This window comes from Equus caballus, chromosome 7 (genome assembly GCF_041296265.1).
Source record: "Equus caballus isolate H_3958 breed thoroughbred chromosome 7, TB-T2T, whole genome shotgun sequence".
NCBI lineage: Eukaryota > Metazoa > Chordata > Mammalia > Perissodactyla > Equidae > Equus > Equus caballus.
Genome location: NC_091690.1, coordinates 66461342 through 66478771, shown reverse-complemented (window position 1 = coordinate 66478771; position 17430 = coordinate 66461342). Strand labels below are relative to the sequence as shown.

Genomic DNA, 17430 nt, shown 5'->3' with positions numbered 1-17430 from the left:
CACTAGAAATAAAAGTTGAAAAGGAAACGGTGTTAGTTCTTCTTGAATTGAGAACCCAGGAGAGGAGATTAGATATATACACAAAGACCTTCACTACCAAACAAGATCTGACAGGTCCTGTAAAATAGGCCTAGGCCTAGGGATAGAAATAGAAGAGAAAAAGAGAGCAGTTTTGACATGGAAGATCAGGAAGAAAGAGAATTTGGGCAAGGCACTCGAAAGGCGGTTTATCTTAAGAGCCAGAGTTCTTGAATTCGAGAGTCCTGGATTCAAATGCTGGCTCCATCAGCAAACACAAAGTTCGGATGACCATCAGCAAAATCCTTGACCTCTAGCAGCCAGGGTTTCTTCATTTCCAAAAGGGGTAATAATATTCCTACCTAATGGGAGGGGTCTGTGGCTGTGAGAAGCAGATATACTATATCACAGTACCTAGCACACTTCCTGGCACTCAATTAGATTAAAAACAAGCACTCAAATAAGCACTCAACAGAGATTAAAATTTAAAACACGAGAACTGATGTTTTTAATAAATAGCATGTAGGATGAGAGGACAGGACTTAAGTCTCCAGGGACAAGATGAATAAATACACACAGGGTGAGAAAATGCAGAAGGAATATGTTTGTGGAATAGAACATAACTGACAATAGGATGTAAACTGATTTTAAAAGGAGGGATTATAATCCTGAGTGATAGGTTGACGGTGTGAAAATAATTCAAGTGAAGAGTGACAAAGCAGGCCTGATATGGGATAGCACACCCAGGCTGGAGAAACAAGGCTGGAGGAGGGCTGGGCAAAGTGGGGCTGGCAGATCTTGGCAACTATTATGCTGCTGTCTGGAAAGGCAGGAGTTAAATATAGTGTATGTATGTTTCTCCCACCTGTGTAATAGAGAGCACGGTGATGCCCTTCACACAAAAAGAGAAAATAAACAAACGAAAAAAGAGGTGAAGGTTTAAAAATAAAATCTTCAGTTTGGGGCAAGGTAAACTTTGGTTGATGAGTGTGGAGTTACAAAAGGAAGTTAACCACATCAATAACAACTAGAAGAACTCTAGCAGAAGCGTGAGTATCCACGCTGGTCTAAATTCTATACTTACATGTTCTTACATGATCCTCTCAACATGCTCTGAGGCAGGAATTATTATTAATCTCATTTTCCAAATGAGAAAATTGGGGTTTAGGAGATTTTAGTAATCTGTCCAAAGTCATAAGCTGCTGTGTGGACGAGCAAGAATTCTAACCTGGGTCTAATTTCAACACTTACGATTCTGTCTACTACACAATACCGCCTCCAAGACAGTCAATCTGTTGTAACCAGCTTAATGGGTCATGGTAAGAAATAAACTAGGTAGTAATATATAGTGATGCCTTCAATAAATTGTAAATTACTGTAAACATGTTAGTTACTGTTTTACTAGCAGTAGTTTTCCTAATAATAGGGATTAATCTCTATGAACAGCCCACATTTTCCCAACCAATCCTTTGATGATCAGTTCATTTACTCAACAAGTGAGTCCTAAAATAGTCATTACTTGACTCTGTGAGGACATGAACTGGGAGAGAAGCATTTGTAAAGCTGTGGGTCATAAAATGAGAGAAGATCATAGAACAGAAGAGGCTTGACCTCCTCACACAAGTCTGAAACTATGACATCACCCTGGTTATAGGCCTGCCTTCTAATGCACTGGGCATAAGACTAGGTTTATGGATCAGATTATACATTTACAAAGACCATGGTTGGTCTCCCTTAATCTGAGAGAACTGGAAATTCTACTCTCCTAAAGGGTAGTTCGGCAATTCTTTTAACAATCCAGAACTCCTCTCTGGGTAGATATAGATATAGATGTAAATATAGATATAGATATAAATATAGGTATACAAAGATATATATTGGACATAGAAAGGGGTTCGTGCACAAATGAACCAAACCAAACTCTGACAAATGTTCAATGTAGACTTCAAATAGAAATGAAGTTGCCTTTGAGAAAACAATAAACAAACCAAATATTTTCAGTGAGTCAAATGAACCTCTAACTCGTTTACCCGCAATTATTCATCAAGATTTAACTGAATGGAGGCTGGCCCCATGGCCGAGTGGTTAAGTTCGCGCGCTCCGCTGCAGGTGGCCCAGTGTTTCATTGGTTCGAATCCTGGGCGTGGACATGGCACTGCTCATCAAACCACGCTGAGGCAGAGTCCCACATGCCACAACTAGAAGGCCCGCAACGAAGAATACGCAACTATGTACTGGGGCGCTTTGGGGAGAAAAAGGGAAAAAATAAAATCTTAAAAAAAAAAAGGATTTAACTGAATGGTTATGATGTTTAAGACATCGTGCTAAGTTCTTTACATGTAATATGACAAATTCTAACAAAACCCAGCCAACCTGAATATTATCTCAGTTTTACAGGTGAAGAGACAGGTTCTGTAGACTTTCTCAAAATCACATAGAGTAGGTGTTAGAAGGGGATTTAAATCTGGGACTATTTGATTTCCACTCCAGACTAGATACTGATAAGGGAAAATGAACCAGACATGATCTTTATTTTCAGAGGAAACACAGTCTAGTTGAAGAGTCACATTGGTAAACAGATATATTACAATGAAATGAAAATGAAATAGAATACAGAACAATTGAGCTCACTTGGGTATGACTTGGAGAAGACTACACAAAAGCTCGGTTGTGAAGGTGTAGTAGGATTTGTCAGACAACAGAAGGAAGTAGAATGTATTTCATGCAAAAACAACAGAGGTACCAAGGCATGGTGTCATTAAAGAATGCGCTTTGACAACATGCAGAATTCCATTTTGTCTCCAGTATGGGATAAGTGGAGATTGAGAGCAGGAGAGGAGCTACACCAAAAATAGGCTGGAATGCCAAACTAAAGGTTTTGAATTCTGTCTTGGTGATGAGTAGGGGAAAATAAGAAGGTTGAAATATACAAATCTAAAGTTCTTATACTGTATAGCTATAAAAGGAAGCACAGCTTAAAAGTTGACAGGCTTATAGAAAATACAGAAATATGCTGATTCTCCTTTTTTGTTTCCAAGACTGACACAAGTAAAAGTAAAGCCATCACACAAAAATGCATTAGTAAAAATGTCACTGCCTATCTGAACAATTAGGGCGAGGAAGGAAGAAGATATTTTTAGCTTCCAGTTGTCCTGGAATAGCTATGAAATACTTTGGTTTTCTAGTCTCACAACTTTATAAAGCCACAGCAATTACCACTTTTATCTACTCCATCAAATATGATGCACTTCCAATGCTCGAACTATGGCCAAGAACTTGGTCTCTTTCCAAGTCAACAAACAGAACTAATGGATTTGAGTTCATAGTGTGTTATCTGTCTTAGGAAAGCTTCCAAGGTGAAGTGATCTTCATTAAAAAGAATATTATGATAACTAAACAGAAAAAAATCAAAATCTGTAAGCAGTAATCTAAGAGGTACTTACTATTGATAATGGTTTGTCTATAGAAGCAGCCTTCTTGGGGTACCTCCTGGAATATATTAAATGACAAAAGACAATTGTGTGCCCTCTGGCTTGAAAGAGCTCTTGTTCACACTGCAGTATTATCCAGAGTGCTAATAGGACTGGAAATGTGCTTAGTATGTCCTTGGAAGTTCATCTGTTAATTCAGTGACTTTCCATTGAAAGCACGGAGGTGGGCAAAAGAAAATACAAAAAAAAGAACAAATCTGATGTGTTAGAAGAAACTAGAGAACCAATGATTAGTAATTCTAAACAGATAATACTTTTTCTGGATGAAATACTGTGTAGACTAGAACACCTTAATTTTTAAGTTAGTAAGTAACATGCAAGAAAGGTAAAACATTGATTTTAGTGTTTAATACCACAAAAGCAATCGGCCTAGAATCCATAGAAAAGTGTTTACTGTCTAAATATAATTAATATTTCTCTTTGCTATATCAAATTCCCTTTTTTTCAAAAACATAAAGCATAAATAATTAATACATTCAAAAGTCCTCTCCCTGGCATAAAGTCCTATCTTTAATGTCATCCAATCTAAGTGAGAAAAAGAGAATGAGTCTGGGTTAGAAGGAATTGGGTATTGGTGAGGAACGGATCAGCAATTCTTGTCACCCTTTCTATAAGCTGATACCCCTCAACCTTTGGAAATATCACCTTAAAGTCATGGATTCTGGTGCCCACTCTGTTCTTGATTAAAACGCATCTTAGTTATCCAAGTGTGTTATCACCAACTACACTAAGTTCTGCAATAACAGGGACACTGGTTAAGCATCTCAGCACCTCTTGTAGGGAAGCAGCTCCCAGCCCATCTCCCATTGAGGGATTCTCAGTTTTCTTTCCTTGTGGAGCTCCTTTCTCAAGGACACCTTCCTTCACTCCTCTGCCTTAACTAGTATTCACTGATTTGCTAGCGTTAAAAGAAGGTATGGCATCTCTGAAAAATAGATATTTATAAGATTCTTTCCCCTCTTTTCAATGCCACTTTGCTGGATATAACACTGGGCTTCTGTTCCTTTTCTTTTTGTCATGTTAACAATGGTAATAACAGCAACCATGGATTGAGTGCTTACCATGAGCCAGGCACTATGTTAAGAGCTTCTGTATATCCATTTAATCCTCACAGCAGTTCTCTGGGGTACTATGATCATTATCATTTAACAGTTGGGGAAGCAGATAAAGAAGGTGTGAGTAACTGTCCCATGATTCCACAGCTATTCCTGATAGGCGAGGATTACACTCAGGATCATCAGTCATCAAACACCCTCCTCTTAGCCAATGACTCCCAAATTTCTGTTCTATTGAACAATGATTCCTTGGGTTGCTCCACAAAAAATAACTGATCTGAGATCAAATAAGTTTTAGTGTATTATATTTTTACCTTAGAGATTCAAAATGAATGTTAGGGAATTCAAAGTTCTATAAAGTCATGCAGTCAAGAGACCCATTTAACTCTGATTAGGCATACATTTCCCAAATTTGTTTAATTACAGAAACTCTTTTGTTCCCTGTATAATATTTAATAAATCATCCTCTTTAGAAAATACTTTCATACTTTCTTCTCTTGAGTCAATAATTATGAGTCTCTTTGGGTTCCCATCTTCCACTTTTATACTACCCATGGGACTGGCTTAGCCACTCTATCTTCTGAAGCCCATCTTAATGAAAGTGGTGCCACTGTCTTCTCACAAGAAAGCTTCTCTTCATTGGATGTATGAATGAACTTGTAACTAAAGAATAATCTTCCTGGTCTTAACTAAATATGATGGAGCTTGAGGATGTCGCGAAGGCATAGTCTGCACCAAGAAACCTTCCAGGAACACACTACCCTTCAAACTGTGTGAGAATCTCATCTCTTATCGCCGTGGTACCATGGTATATAGTTCCGAATGTTACATGTCTATGAATGTTATATTCAGCTCTCAAGTATTCCAGTTCTGCTACAAAGAAATCTAAGCAATAATGCAAGGAGTATGGCGTCACAAAATTCATAGACTTCCTGGATACAGTGAGTTCAACATAAGTTCTATACTCACAAACAAATTCACTACGCTGGGAGATCAAACCCCTCTATTTCTTGAAAATGATATTTGCGAACTTAAATTCAAGCTTTTGACATTGGCTTTTAAGATCCTTGCAAACATGGACTTTATCTGCTGTTGTGGCCTTACTTAGATCTGTTAATTCCTTCTTTTCTATTTCAAGAGTCTTTCTTTTCATTCTTTTTCTAAGTACACCACGAGAATATTGGAAAGAGCATAGATTCCAGGGACAGACGAAACACCACTTAGCAGCAAACACTACCAGGTCAGTTTGCTGTCTTGTGCCTCATTTTCCTTCTCTGAAACCTAAACAAAGGAATGATGTCTATACCTGTTGGTATGTGTGTGAAATCAACTGGCACATAATCAGTGCTTAGTCAATGTCAGTTTTCCTTTCACTGTTAACACTTATTCATGCCCTTCCTACTATCTGAACCACAATTTGCCAAGACTTCTTTTAGAAACTGAAGGGTGTTATGAGCTTGTCTACAAAGCTTGCTAGTAAAGCCAATCAACATGAAACAGCAGAAGAAACATAGGATTTGCAATCAGACAAACCCAGACCAGAACTCTGCCCTCTCCCTCTCCATTTCTTAACTCTGTGACTGTAAGCAAGTTGTTTAACCTCTCAAAAGTTCAGATTCCTTATCCCTAAATTGAGGGGTATGGCATCCACCATGTTAGGTTACTTCAAGCAGTAAATGAAATATCAACAAAGAAATATCCAGTATTATGCGAATGCTAATCTCTGTCATTTCTTACAGCATTCAACAATAGCATCACTCCTTAACAAGAGTAGAGGTTGGATAAGAAAATGTTTCTTCAGGTTAATGCTAGAGATTAAGCTGAGGGAAATTTGCAGGGGTGTCCCAGAAGTTGATGAGATTTACCAGGAATGATTTTAGCTCTCCCATGTGGGTTTGGGCAGTGTAAGAGTCAGAGGGCATTAAAGAGCTTGTGAACAGAAACAGACAAAACATTCCAGGTTTCCAGGGTTCATGCAACCCAACCTTCAGACTCATTCCCAGAGCATCCTTGTTGAGCTTGGCAGAGGAACAGAGAATTTTTGAGCTATATATCCTGCATAATTAGAGTCTGAAGGCCAGAAGTAAAGCAAAGATGATATTTAGCCATTCCCCTTTTTACTGAAACTGTATATTTGCACTGAAGATGAGATTATTGTGATGTCTGGTTGGTTCTAAATCCCAAAATGGATTTCTGGGAGAAAATGGGTTTCAGGGACATGGAGGAAATCTCATTCAATGACGGGGTTACTGCAAATGATGCATCAGCTCTTCTGCTTGCTGCTAAGCCCTCACTTCCTCAACCCATCCAGCCTGTGGACACGCCAGATTTACCTTCTTCACTCTCCTTTATAAGGACATTCAAGAACTGATTTACATGAGATCAGAACTGGTGGATCTAGATTCCAAAACCCCATTGAATGGCTCCAATCTTGGTACTAGCATATTTCCTAATCCCCAAACTTCCTCAACTACCTCAGAATTCAGAAGACTGAAAGTTGCTCCACTTCCAATGAATATCCATTCCAAAAATAATAGAAGAGCTTACTGATACTGCGAATAACTGCTGAGTAAACACAACTTAAGCACAACCTCTGTATCGTGTATTATTTTCCAATACCTCACTCTCTTTTTTTTTTTCTTTTTTTGGTGAGGAAGATTAACCCTGAGCTAACATCTGTGCCAGGCTTCCTCTATTTCGTATGTGGGATGTTGCCACAGCATGGCTTGATGAGCAGTGTGCAGATCCGTGCCCAGAATCCTCATCCCCAAACTCTGGGATGCCAAAGAGGAGCACACGAACTTAACCACCACGCTACTGGACCAGCCCCAATACCTCACTTTGTTTAGTAGATTCGTGGAGGTACAGTTAACACATCATATAATTTACCCCTTTAAATTATGCAAATAGTGTTTAGAATATTCACAGAGTTGAGTGACTGTCACCATCACCAATTTTAGAACATTTACATCAACCCTCCCCCAAAAAACACACCTCTTGCCCGTTATGTGTTCTTTTATAACTGGCTTCTTTCATTTAGCATAACGTTTTCAAGGTACTTCTATGCTGTATCATGTCTCTATACCACATTTTTTTTTGTTGCCAAATAATATCCCATTGTATGGCTATACCGCATTTTATTTATCTGTTCATCAGTTGATGAACATTTACATTTTTTCCACTTTTTGGACATAATGAGTAATGTGTACAAGTTTTTGAGTGGACGTATCTTTTTATTTCTCTTGGGCATATGCCTTGGAGTTCCATTGCCTGGTAACTCTATGTGTAACATTTTGAGGAAGTGCAAAACCATTTTTGAACTGGATTTTACAAGCCAATACGTCATTTTAAGTATGAAAATAAGTTAATTTTGTGATCTCAATTATTTCTATTTCTTCTTATTATTAGCAAAAAAATGACTCAGAAGGATCAAGTGACAACAAAGTCATAGTGAGAAAAAGGTCCAATGTTAGCATCCACTCTTTGGCCTCTGGTCCTATGTTCTTCTCCTGTACCTTTCTGAACAAGGCCACAGCACTGCATGACGTTGTGGCTTACGTCATTTCAACTCATCCTTGTTCCAAGCCCCACCTAAACTATTTGAGCAAAAGCAATCAGTCTGATGTACAAAGCAATTTGGAAGAGAGAGGACAGATGGGGAAGTTCTGAGTCATGAATTAATACACTGAAATGGTTTTTCTCTAATTTCTAAAGGAAAGACAAAACAAAACTTCTGTTATATAGTGACTAAAAGCCACGTTAGTAAGTCTTTGTGATCAATTGAAATACCTGTGGTGAGTCTTACAGAAATTCAAGAGACAGAAAGAATAGTCAAGGTGAGGTGCAGTCGCTCCCAAGCTTCAGTGTGCATGAGTACAACCTGGAATTGCTTGTTAGCACTGCACATCTCTTGGACCTGTCTCCCACACCCCAGAGATTCTGACAGAGCATGTGTGGGGTGGGGCCAGGGAAGCCAAACCTTAAACAGGGACACAAAGGACAGCCTACAGCAGGAGGTCTGTAGACAGTATTTTAGTAATCCTGATACAGTGGACCAAGCTTTGAAATTCATCAGGCAAAGGTGGAATCCTGCCTTAGCCATTGGCTATGCAATGCCGAGCAATTTCCTAGTGTCAGTGTGTTCATCTATTGCATGGACTAATGACAGCCCCTTACAGTGCTTCCATGAAGAGGCAATGGTAAACACTTCACACATACGAAAAGGATGTGGCTCTAGTTAGTGTTGGCTTCCTCCCTGCTTCCCTAAACCAAAGTCATAAGGGAATGGTAAACATAATGGCTCGTACAACTCATGCAAAGTGAGCGTTGCTTTGTTTTACTCTCTCTCCTTGAGACCAATCCTTCCCTCCTCCAATAATGTCCCCATTGTTAGCATCCTGCTGCAACCCATGAGAAATTTGAAAACACTCATTTGGGTGAACTAGTTGCAGCTGCAAACACGATGCAGGAACAAGATACTATATATGCCCAATGCTGATTAGCCTCACCGTGACTCATTATTCTGATCAGCCAGAAGCAATTTACAATCATCTTTAAGCAAGTGCACATGATTTTCATAATTGACTTGCAGGCGCTTCGACACAACAACTTGTTGTAGCTGTCAATCACTGTCAAAAGATAGAGAAGGATGAAGCCCTTCTGCAGAGAAAAGCAATAGCACAGTGCCTGTCCCTAGTGGGCAGTGAACAGGGTGGTTATGCTTTCTTTTCCATGTTGCTCTTTTGCACACCTCAGAACAGAGTCTCTTCCAGATGGACAAAAGGACCAGAGAGAAAGTGAAGCTCAGTGATGCTATTGCCTTGTGAAAAGAAACCTGGAGCAAGACAGACAGGTTTGAGCCATACCCAAGCCCTCTCTGAACCTGTGTTTTTAAATTTTTTGGTAATTTTTTGCCCATTCTGTAACTGTTCTCATCATTTCTAGCTATAGTGAAAAAAGTTGGCTTGCAAATTCATTCTTTCTCTCAAAAACTTATACATTTCTGGGTGACCCCAAAGATATTGTACAGCGTCTAGATAGATAGATAGATGACAGATAAATAGATAGGTGATAGATAGATAGATAGATGAAGACAGATATTTCCATCTTTTCTGAAATAAATAGGAGTAAAAATATTTTTTTTTAATTTTCATACAGTTCAATATTTATTTAAATAATCATGGATGGGAATATTACCTAATTTTTATATCCACAATATCTAAGAAAGTGAGGAGTACAAGGACTAAAGTAAGTGGCCTTGAAAAAATCAAACAACAAAAACAGAAAATCAAAATAGTAAGCAATGGATATTAAATGTTAGTTCCTAAATTTATTAGTTTGTTTCTTGGTAAAGCGAAATTTAACATTTTCATTTGTATTATAAGAGACAGTGAATGTAAAAATAGTTTGAAAAGTGCAAAATTGAGAATATAGTACAACATATAAAAAAGCAGGAGTCTTAATAGCCAAGTTGGATTGGGTTCCAGTTCTGTCAAAAATGAGCAGTGATGATTAAATCCAGTGTTAATGCATATGGTGTACAATCTGAGGCATATGATACATAAGACCCAATGCACATAATGTGAAGATAGGGTTCTTTGTATGCAATGGGTGCTCAATAAACAATATTTGTTATATTTATTAAAGATCAATACAAATATAAAGGAATATCTACTTTTTGTTATCTATAAGGTACAATCCTGTAACACCAGAGTTATTTGAAAGAAATGAATGAACTATTCAATGCATCTATGTTTTCAGTCATGCAATTTTAGTTGAGAAATATTTACTGAATAATTTTTGAGTCGTGTCCTGTGGTAGGCCTATGTAAGTATGCACAATACTTGAGGGACTGCTGAGATGGCCACAGCACATCTGGGAGGGTGTATTTCACAAGAGTTTGCAGGAAAGTGAATGAAGGATGTTTAGAAAGTGTTGGGCTACATGGTTGAGCCTAGGGGTATGAGCATTTAAAGACAGGACTGATCCAAGCTGAGCCATTTTCCCCATTTCTCCTTTTTCTGGGAAATAAACATTGAAAGGTGGCTTAATTTTCTATATAGCAAAGTAATTAATCATGTTTTTACAGAGATCCTAGAGCTGGCCAGGTACTATGCTCGATTATAGTTCCATGAGGGCAGAAAACATCGTTCTTCGTTCCTGGCATTTACCCTGAGGATCATATGCAGTGCTTTGCGCATAAGAAGTCCTCAATAACTCTTTGTAAACATGTGGGAAAAAATGAACTTTCTAAAATATAGAGCACTGTATAAGTTGTACTTGCACATCCTCGACTTGCATCTTTTGACCATCGTTTATTGCAGATTAATGCATTGCATTTTTAATAAATTTATCGGTATCTCTTAGTATGTGGTAAACGCCAAGAGGATAGAAGCTTCGCTTCCCTCTCTCTTCCTCAGAGTACAGCTCAATGATAGATGACTACAATTTGTAATCTTTTGTCAATAATCTGTCATTTCTTTCTGGTACATTTTGAGAGTTTCCTAAGTACCCTTAATATATTTATTATCACTGTGAAGTGAATGTGTGCTTATTTAACACTGTTTGAAATATTGGGACCTTTCAATCTGTAGACTCATATCTTTCATAAGTTCTGGAAATTTCTCAGCCATTATTTCTTCAGATATAGATTCTTCTCCATTTTTTCTATCCTTTCTATTTTGGAACTCCTAGTAGATGCATGAAGAAATTCTGGATCTGTCCTCAATGGCTCCTAACTTTTCTTCATCAGTTTCCATTGTTTGTCTTTGTACTGTTATTGGAAGCATCCTTAACTCAATCTTTCAGACCGTTAATTCACTACTTAGCTGAATCTACTCCATTTTTCAGTCATCTGTTACTTTATAGCTGTGATATTTTTCATTTCCAAGATCTCTAATTGTTTTTATTCCATAACTACCTATTTTTTATGTCTAACTACTTTTATGTTATAGAGGTATCTTCATTATATATGTGATACTAAATACAGCTATTCCTTCCACTTACATTTTCGATCTTGTCACATTTACATTCTCTGAATTTTATATTATCATTTTTTTTGTATATTCAACCCTTTCCACTCTCCCTTTACTCCTTCACTGGCATTTAAAGATGCTCAAGTTTTTCTCTCTTGAAAAATGTCTCACTCAACCACACCCTTCATCCAACCCCAATCTCTCCCTTTTATAGTCAAAGTCATTGAACAAATTTCCTATATTTGTACACTATGTTTTCTCACCCTTCATTCTTTTCAGTCTGGTTTCTGTCCCATTATCAGTTACCTAATAACGGTAAATAGAATGATTTTTTCATTGCTGTTTTCATTTTATTTGGCTTCCTTGCAAACTAATCCCTGTTGACACTCTCTTTTCTTAGCTTCCATGATGCTACTGCTGGTTTTTCTGCTATGCCTCTGGATTCCCCATTTCAGTCTTATTTACACTCTCATATTAATTTACTCAGCCAACATATGTTGGGGATTCTCAGGGTTTTGTCCTCTTCTTGCCCTCTAATTTTGCCCTATAGTATCTAAATTATGCACCTGGACCTGATGTCTTTCCACATACAGATGAATTCTCAGTTTTTACCTCTAACCTAGAACTCTCCTCTGAGCTCTAGGCCTCTGTCCAGAATTACCTTCTTATCATCTCTCTTGGATATTTCAAAAGCATTTCACACTCAACAATATCTAAAACTCAACATCTGATCTCCTCCAAACCTGAGGCTGTTCCAGTGATTCCTGCTTGGCACAATCATCCTTTTGGCTCAGCCAACCAGATACTTAACGACATTTTTTGGCACCTTTCTTTCTCTCACCCCTCCAAATCCAATCCATCACCACTAACTATCAGCTTTACTTCTAAATACCTCTCAAATCTATCGTTTTTTCTATAGGTTTTCCATCTTTTATCTCATTTAGGCTGGAATCACTTCTCCCCTGGACAGTTGCACTGAGTTCCTAATTAACGCCCTTCTACTTTGTCCTCCTCCCGTCTATTCTCTATATTTCAGCTAGGGAGATATTTTCAAGATACAAATCATATCATTCCTTCATTTAAACACAAGGCTTTCCATTGTTCTTTGGCTATAAACTAAAATCCTCAATATGATTCCCAAGGTCCTCTGCTTTGGCCCTAACTCCTCTGTTAGCCATGTTGAAAACCATGATATCATTTGCCTTCTGAACTCTTGCCACACTAGCCTTCTTTAATTCTTAGACTGTGTCCTGTTCTTCTCGGCTATAACACATTTGCACATCTTTTCTCTGCCCGAAATTTTATTCCCAGTTCTACACACCTAGTTAATACCTGCAATCCATTGTATCTCTGCTTAAATATGATTTGTGTAGGCTAACCTTCCCTCACTCTGAGGCCACTAGGAGCCCCTGTTATACACTCTCATACTACAGCATATCTTCTCCACATGGCACCTTCCACAGTTTAAAATTGTATATTTGTTTTGTGTGATTAATTGGCTGATGAGTACCTACACATCTAGACTATGAACTGCTTGCACATACTCTATTTTAGCTAAGTTAGGAGGCACTCGAAAATATTTTTTAACAAATGAGAGAAAATCTTTGAACAAAATATCTGATCAGTTCAATGTTAGCTATAATGGTTGATTCCCTTATAGTTTCTGTCTGTTGTCACACATTATTTTTAGTTTGGGCTAGACTAGAAGATATTTTAGGATCTCCATGAATATCAGCAGAAAAGGGATGACACATTAAAATTAAGTACAGTCACACTCTGCATAACGACATTTAGGTCAACAAAGGACCATATATATGACAGTGGTCCCAAAAGATTAGTACCATATAACCTAGGTGTATAGTAGGTTACACCAACTAAGTTTGTCTAAGTACACTCTGTGATGTTCACACAGTGGTGAAATTGCCTAACGATGCATTTCTCAGAACATATCCCCATCATTAAGAGATGCATGCTGTAATTGGAAGAATATTTAATAAGAAATGGTTTGCCAGGGTGTGAGATGGGTAAAGAGAAATCGCAAGAGATATTGGAGTGCCTCCTAGCTAATAATACCAGTGAGAGTAAATGGTTTGGGGACACTCTACCTCCTCCCTGCAGTTTTCTGCTTGTCCTCCTCTTTGGCTAAATCAACCTGAAAGCCAGAAGAAAAGAGAATCTATTGTTATAGTTTGTACAGACCAGCTTCCCTGGGCAACAACAAAAGGTAGAGACTAGATCTAAGGAAACAAACAAAAATTTCCAGCACGTTACGCAAAGTTGATTACTCCTAGAAGAACAGAGTCACCCACTTATTTATTTGTTCATTCATTTTCAATTATTTCTTTAGTGAAAGGCTGAAGTTGTCTTTTGTCTATTCTTTAACAGATGATGTTTTCCTTTGTGTACTCTGGCCTCCAAAAGCACATGTGAAAAACAGAAAAAATGCTAAGGAATCTACCCACCCAAACCCTTCAGAGTAGGCAGGGCCACAGTCAACAGGACAACAGGCTGGCCTTGTTCTCTGCGTTGTTCCGTGTTCATTATGTGGTTGGATGATTCAGATGTTTCTTTGTGATCACCTCGATTGTCAGAGAACTCTTCCCCTCCTCATTTCAGCAGTGGGGAGAGGTCTACAGGGGGGGGGAGGGTTCTTTCTTCCCCTCTCTTCTCCACTTTCATATTTTAGATAAATTGTTTTTCTCCCAAGAACCAGATGTTTTCCAAAATATTTCTATGCTTAGTCTTTTAATACAAATGATATTGGAACAAACTTTATAGGTAACATCCTCTCCTGTTCTCTCTGGAAACTTATAAAGGAAAATAGGAACTCAATATGACACTTAATTTTCTTTAAAGGCTAAATGTCTCACAATCGGCTTCAGATTAAGCTCATAATTGTTCTCTATGACCACACTAAAAACTTAATTTTTAAAAATTGGCAATAAAATTAATGTACATTTCCTCCTATGTGTCATGAAGTCTGCCTTAAATTCTACCTCATTGATACTGATCTTCATAAAATGAACAGAAGAAAAATCCAATTAAGAATTTTGAGGACTGAATTAATCTTGGATGTCCCCTTGTCTAGCTACACTTCCAGTGTTGGCTTCTCTTCTTTAATCCATCCAGTCTCAATACTTGTCATGATAGCAAAGACTCTACGCCCTGAGGCAGCTCATTCCAACCTGGGACATCTCCCACTCTGTGTTCTTTCTTTCCCTCTTTATCCAAAAATCTATCTGAGACAGGATGAGATAGCCACCACTTATTAAGCAACTCCTGTGGGTTGGGGACTATGGTAAATGCTACAATGTTGCCTTGTTTAACCCTCACAACACCTCATTAAGTAAGAACGGTAGATTACTGACCACATTTAATGACAAATCCCTATGACCACACCCTTTTGCAATTTGACTTTTCTGCCACTCTCATCCAAAGGTGGAGAAATTTTCCCCACCTTCTTAAATCTGGACTAATCTTGTATCTTACTTTGAGAAATAGAATGTCCTGGAAGTGAAACTGCATGTTTTGCATCCTCAGTTTCAAAAGTCCTGACGGATCTCCTTTTGCTCTCTTAGAATGCTGCCCTGAGGCATCAAATAAGGAAGCCAGTTGAGACTTACTGGAGAATGAGAGGCCATGTGCAGAAGATCCCAGGCACCTCCCTGAAGAGCTAGAACCAATTATTAGAGATGTGAACGAGGCCATTTTAGACCTTCCAACCCAGCTGATGCTCTGGTCAAATGCAGCCATGAGGGAAAGCTCAGGCAAAACCAGCGGAAGGATTGCACAGTTTACCACAGAAGTAAGAGAGATAACATGATTGTTGTTTTAAACCACCAACTTTTGAAGTGGGTTTTACACCATAAAGGCTAATTCAATCAGTAGGTATTATAATTTTCTTTATTTTATAAATGAGGAGAATGAGGCAGGGAAATACTTAGTATATTGTCCAAAATAGCATACACATTACATAGTGGAGCTAGAACTTGACTTCAGGCCTTTCTCAATCTACATCTCGTACCTGAAGATGCAATTAAATTTATTAAATTTATTTCATATTTTTCTATAATTTACTTTCAATTATTCGAAGGTGGCAACCATGTTGTCCAAAGTCCTTTCTTTTCCAGACTAGGCACTGCATTTTCTTTTCGCTTTTCTTCACACAAAAATGCTTTTCAGTCTTATCTGTATGGTATTCATTCCCACTTGAAGACCTAACAATTTACCCACTTCTGTCCAAATGGGAGATGCCAGAACTAAATTCTAACTGGAGTCAGAATACAATAGGAGAGAGCAGTGTTTGGCAAACTTTGCTCAGTATGGCTCATGAGCTAAGAATGGTTTTTACAGTTTTAAATAGTTTAAAAGAAAATCAGGAAAAGAATATTTCAAGAAAATTACATGAAATTAAAATTTCAATGTCTATAAAAAAGGCTTTTTGGAACTGAGTCACTCATTTGTTTACAGTTTACTGATAGCAGCTTTCGCACCACAATAGCAGGATTGAGCAGTTGTGACAAAGACCTCATGGACCACAAAGCTAAGAATATTTACTATCTAATTCTTTTCAGAAAAGTTTACTGTGGCTTGAAATAGGCAACTACAATGTTCTTCACTTTGGATGCTTCATTTTTCTTATTTCCTCCTTAATTTATATAATTTTTATGGGTAGTAATGTCCACTCTTTTAAATGATAGTGCACCAAGTAAAACTGTCTTTTCACTCATTTTCCTAAAGCCACAACTCTTCCATTTCTTTCACTGACCTTTTGAATGAAAATGCATGTTATTACATTTAGTTCCATTAAATCTCATTTTATGAGATTCAGATCATCATTCCAGTCTTTAAATATCTCATCAGATTTTTATTTTGTCCTCTAAAATGTTCAGCCTTTCCCCAGATTGGTCTTATCCATAAACTAAGAAACGTGATTGCAATGTCTTTGATGAAGTGATTGAATAAATGCGGAGTAAAAGAGAGCCACGTAACACAACACTAGAAATGCCAACCCCCAGTTTGAATCCTCACGCCTTAGTTAAAATATTCTTATCAGTAATCCCCATGTTGTGACCAAATTTTCTTCCCAAGGTCATTATTCAATAAGCTGTTCATTTACTCAGCACATGTGTATTGAGTCTCTAATATGTCCTGTGCTAAGTGCTGGAGAGACAATGGTGAAGAGTGCTCACATGGATCTTGCCCATTAGAACTTCCAGCCTAGTTAGTTTATTAAGAAGGAATCATTCTCAAAATATGTGATTATAAACTGTAATGACTGTTATGAATAAAAATGCCTTGAATTATTACAGAGTGTTATTACATACGGACACAATTCATTGCTAAAATCTCCCATATGTCCTCAAACGACATCTTTGAGAACACTATGAAAGAAGGAGCTGAGATTAGGCTAACATGATTTGCTCTGCTCAGTAAATCAATGCTGGTGCGGAGCGATCAGAGTTTCCCTGAAATATGAGTCTGAACTTCAATGTGCTTACAAATCACTTGGGGGATCTTGTTAAAATGTAGATTCTGGTTCAGTAGGTCTGGGTTGGAGGCTGAGATTCAGCATCGCTAACAAGCTCTGAGGGATGGCAGGTTGCTGCTCTACCCACCTCACTCCAAATAACAAGGCCGCAGTAAATGCTCACAACTCAGATCTTTAATGATCGGTTCCCTTCCTAAAAGGGCATGTCGTTTTAGAGAGGCATTCGAAGAGTTTTTGAGCAGAAAAAGCCAAGTAACCTAGTGGAAACCACAGCTCTGAAGTCAGACAGAAGGGAATTTATACACAGACCTGCACCTTGATAATGGCGTGAGCTCAGCCTGTGTCCTCACTTCATTGTACCTCAATTTCCTCCCAGTGTAAATGAAAATAACAGTTGGCTG

The 17430-nt window shown here is 38.0% G+C and overlaps 1 protein-coding gene across 4 annotated transcripts in view; it reads right to left on the bottom strand.

The window, feature by feature from the left end:
• TENM4 (teneurin transmembrane protein 4) overlaps positions 1-17430 on the bottom strand; it is a 2707421-nt gene that overhangs the window by 1922855 nt on the left and 767136 nt on the right. For 2 of the 4 annotated variants that reach the window (XM_070274305.1, XM_070274306.1), the window contains one exon: positions 13644-13690. The exons of the other annotated variants lie outside the window; for them this stretch is intronic. The gene's annotated coding sequence lies outside the window, so the exon portion shown is untranslated. The remainder of the gene's footprint in view (positions 1-13643; positions 13691-17430) is intronic. 4 annotated transcript variants of the gene reach the window in all.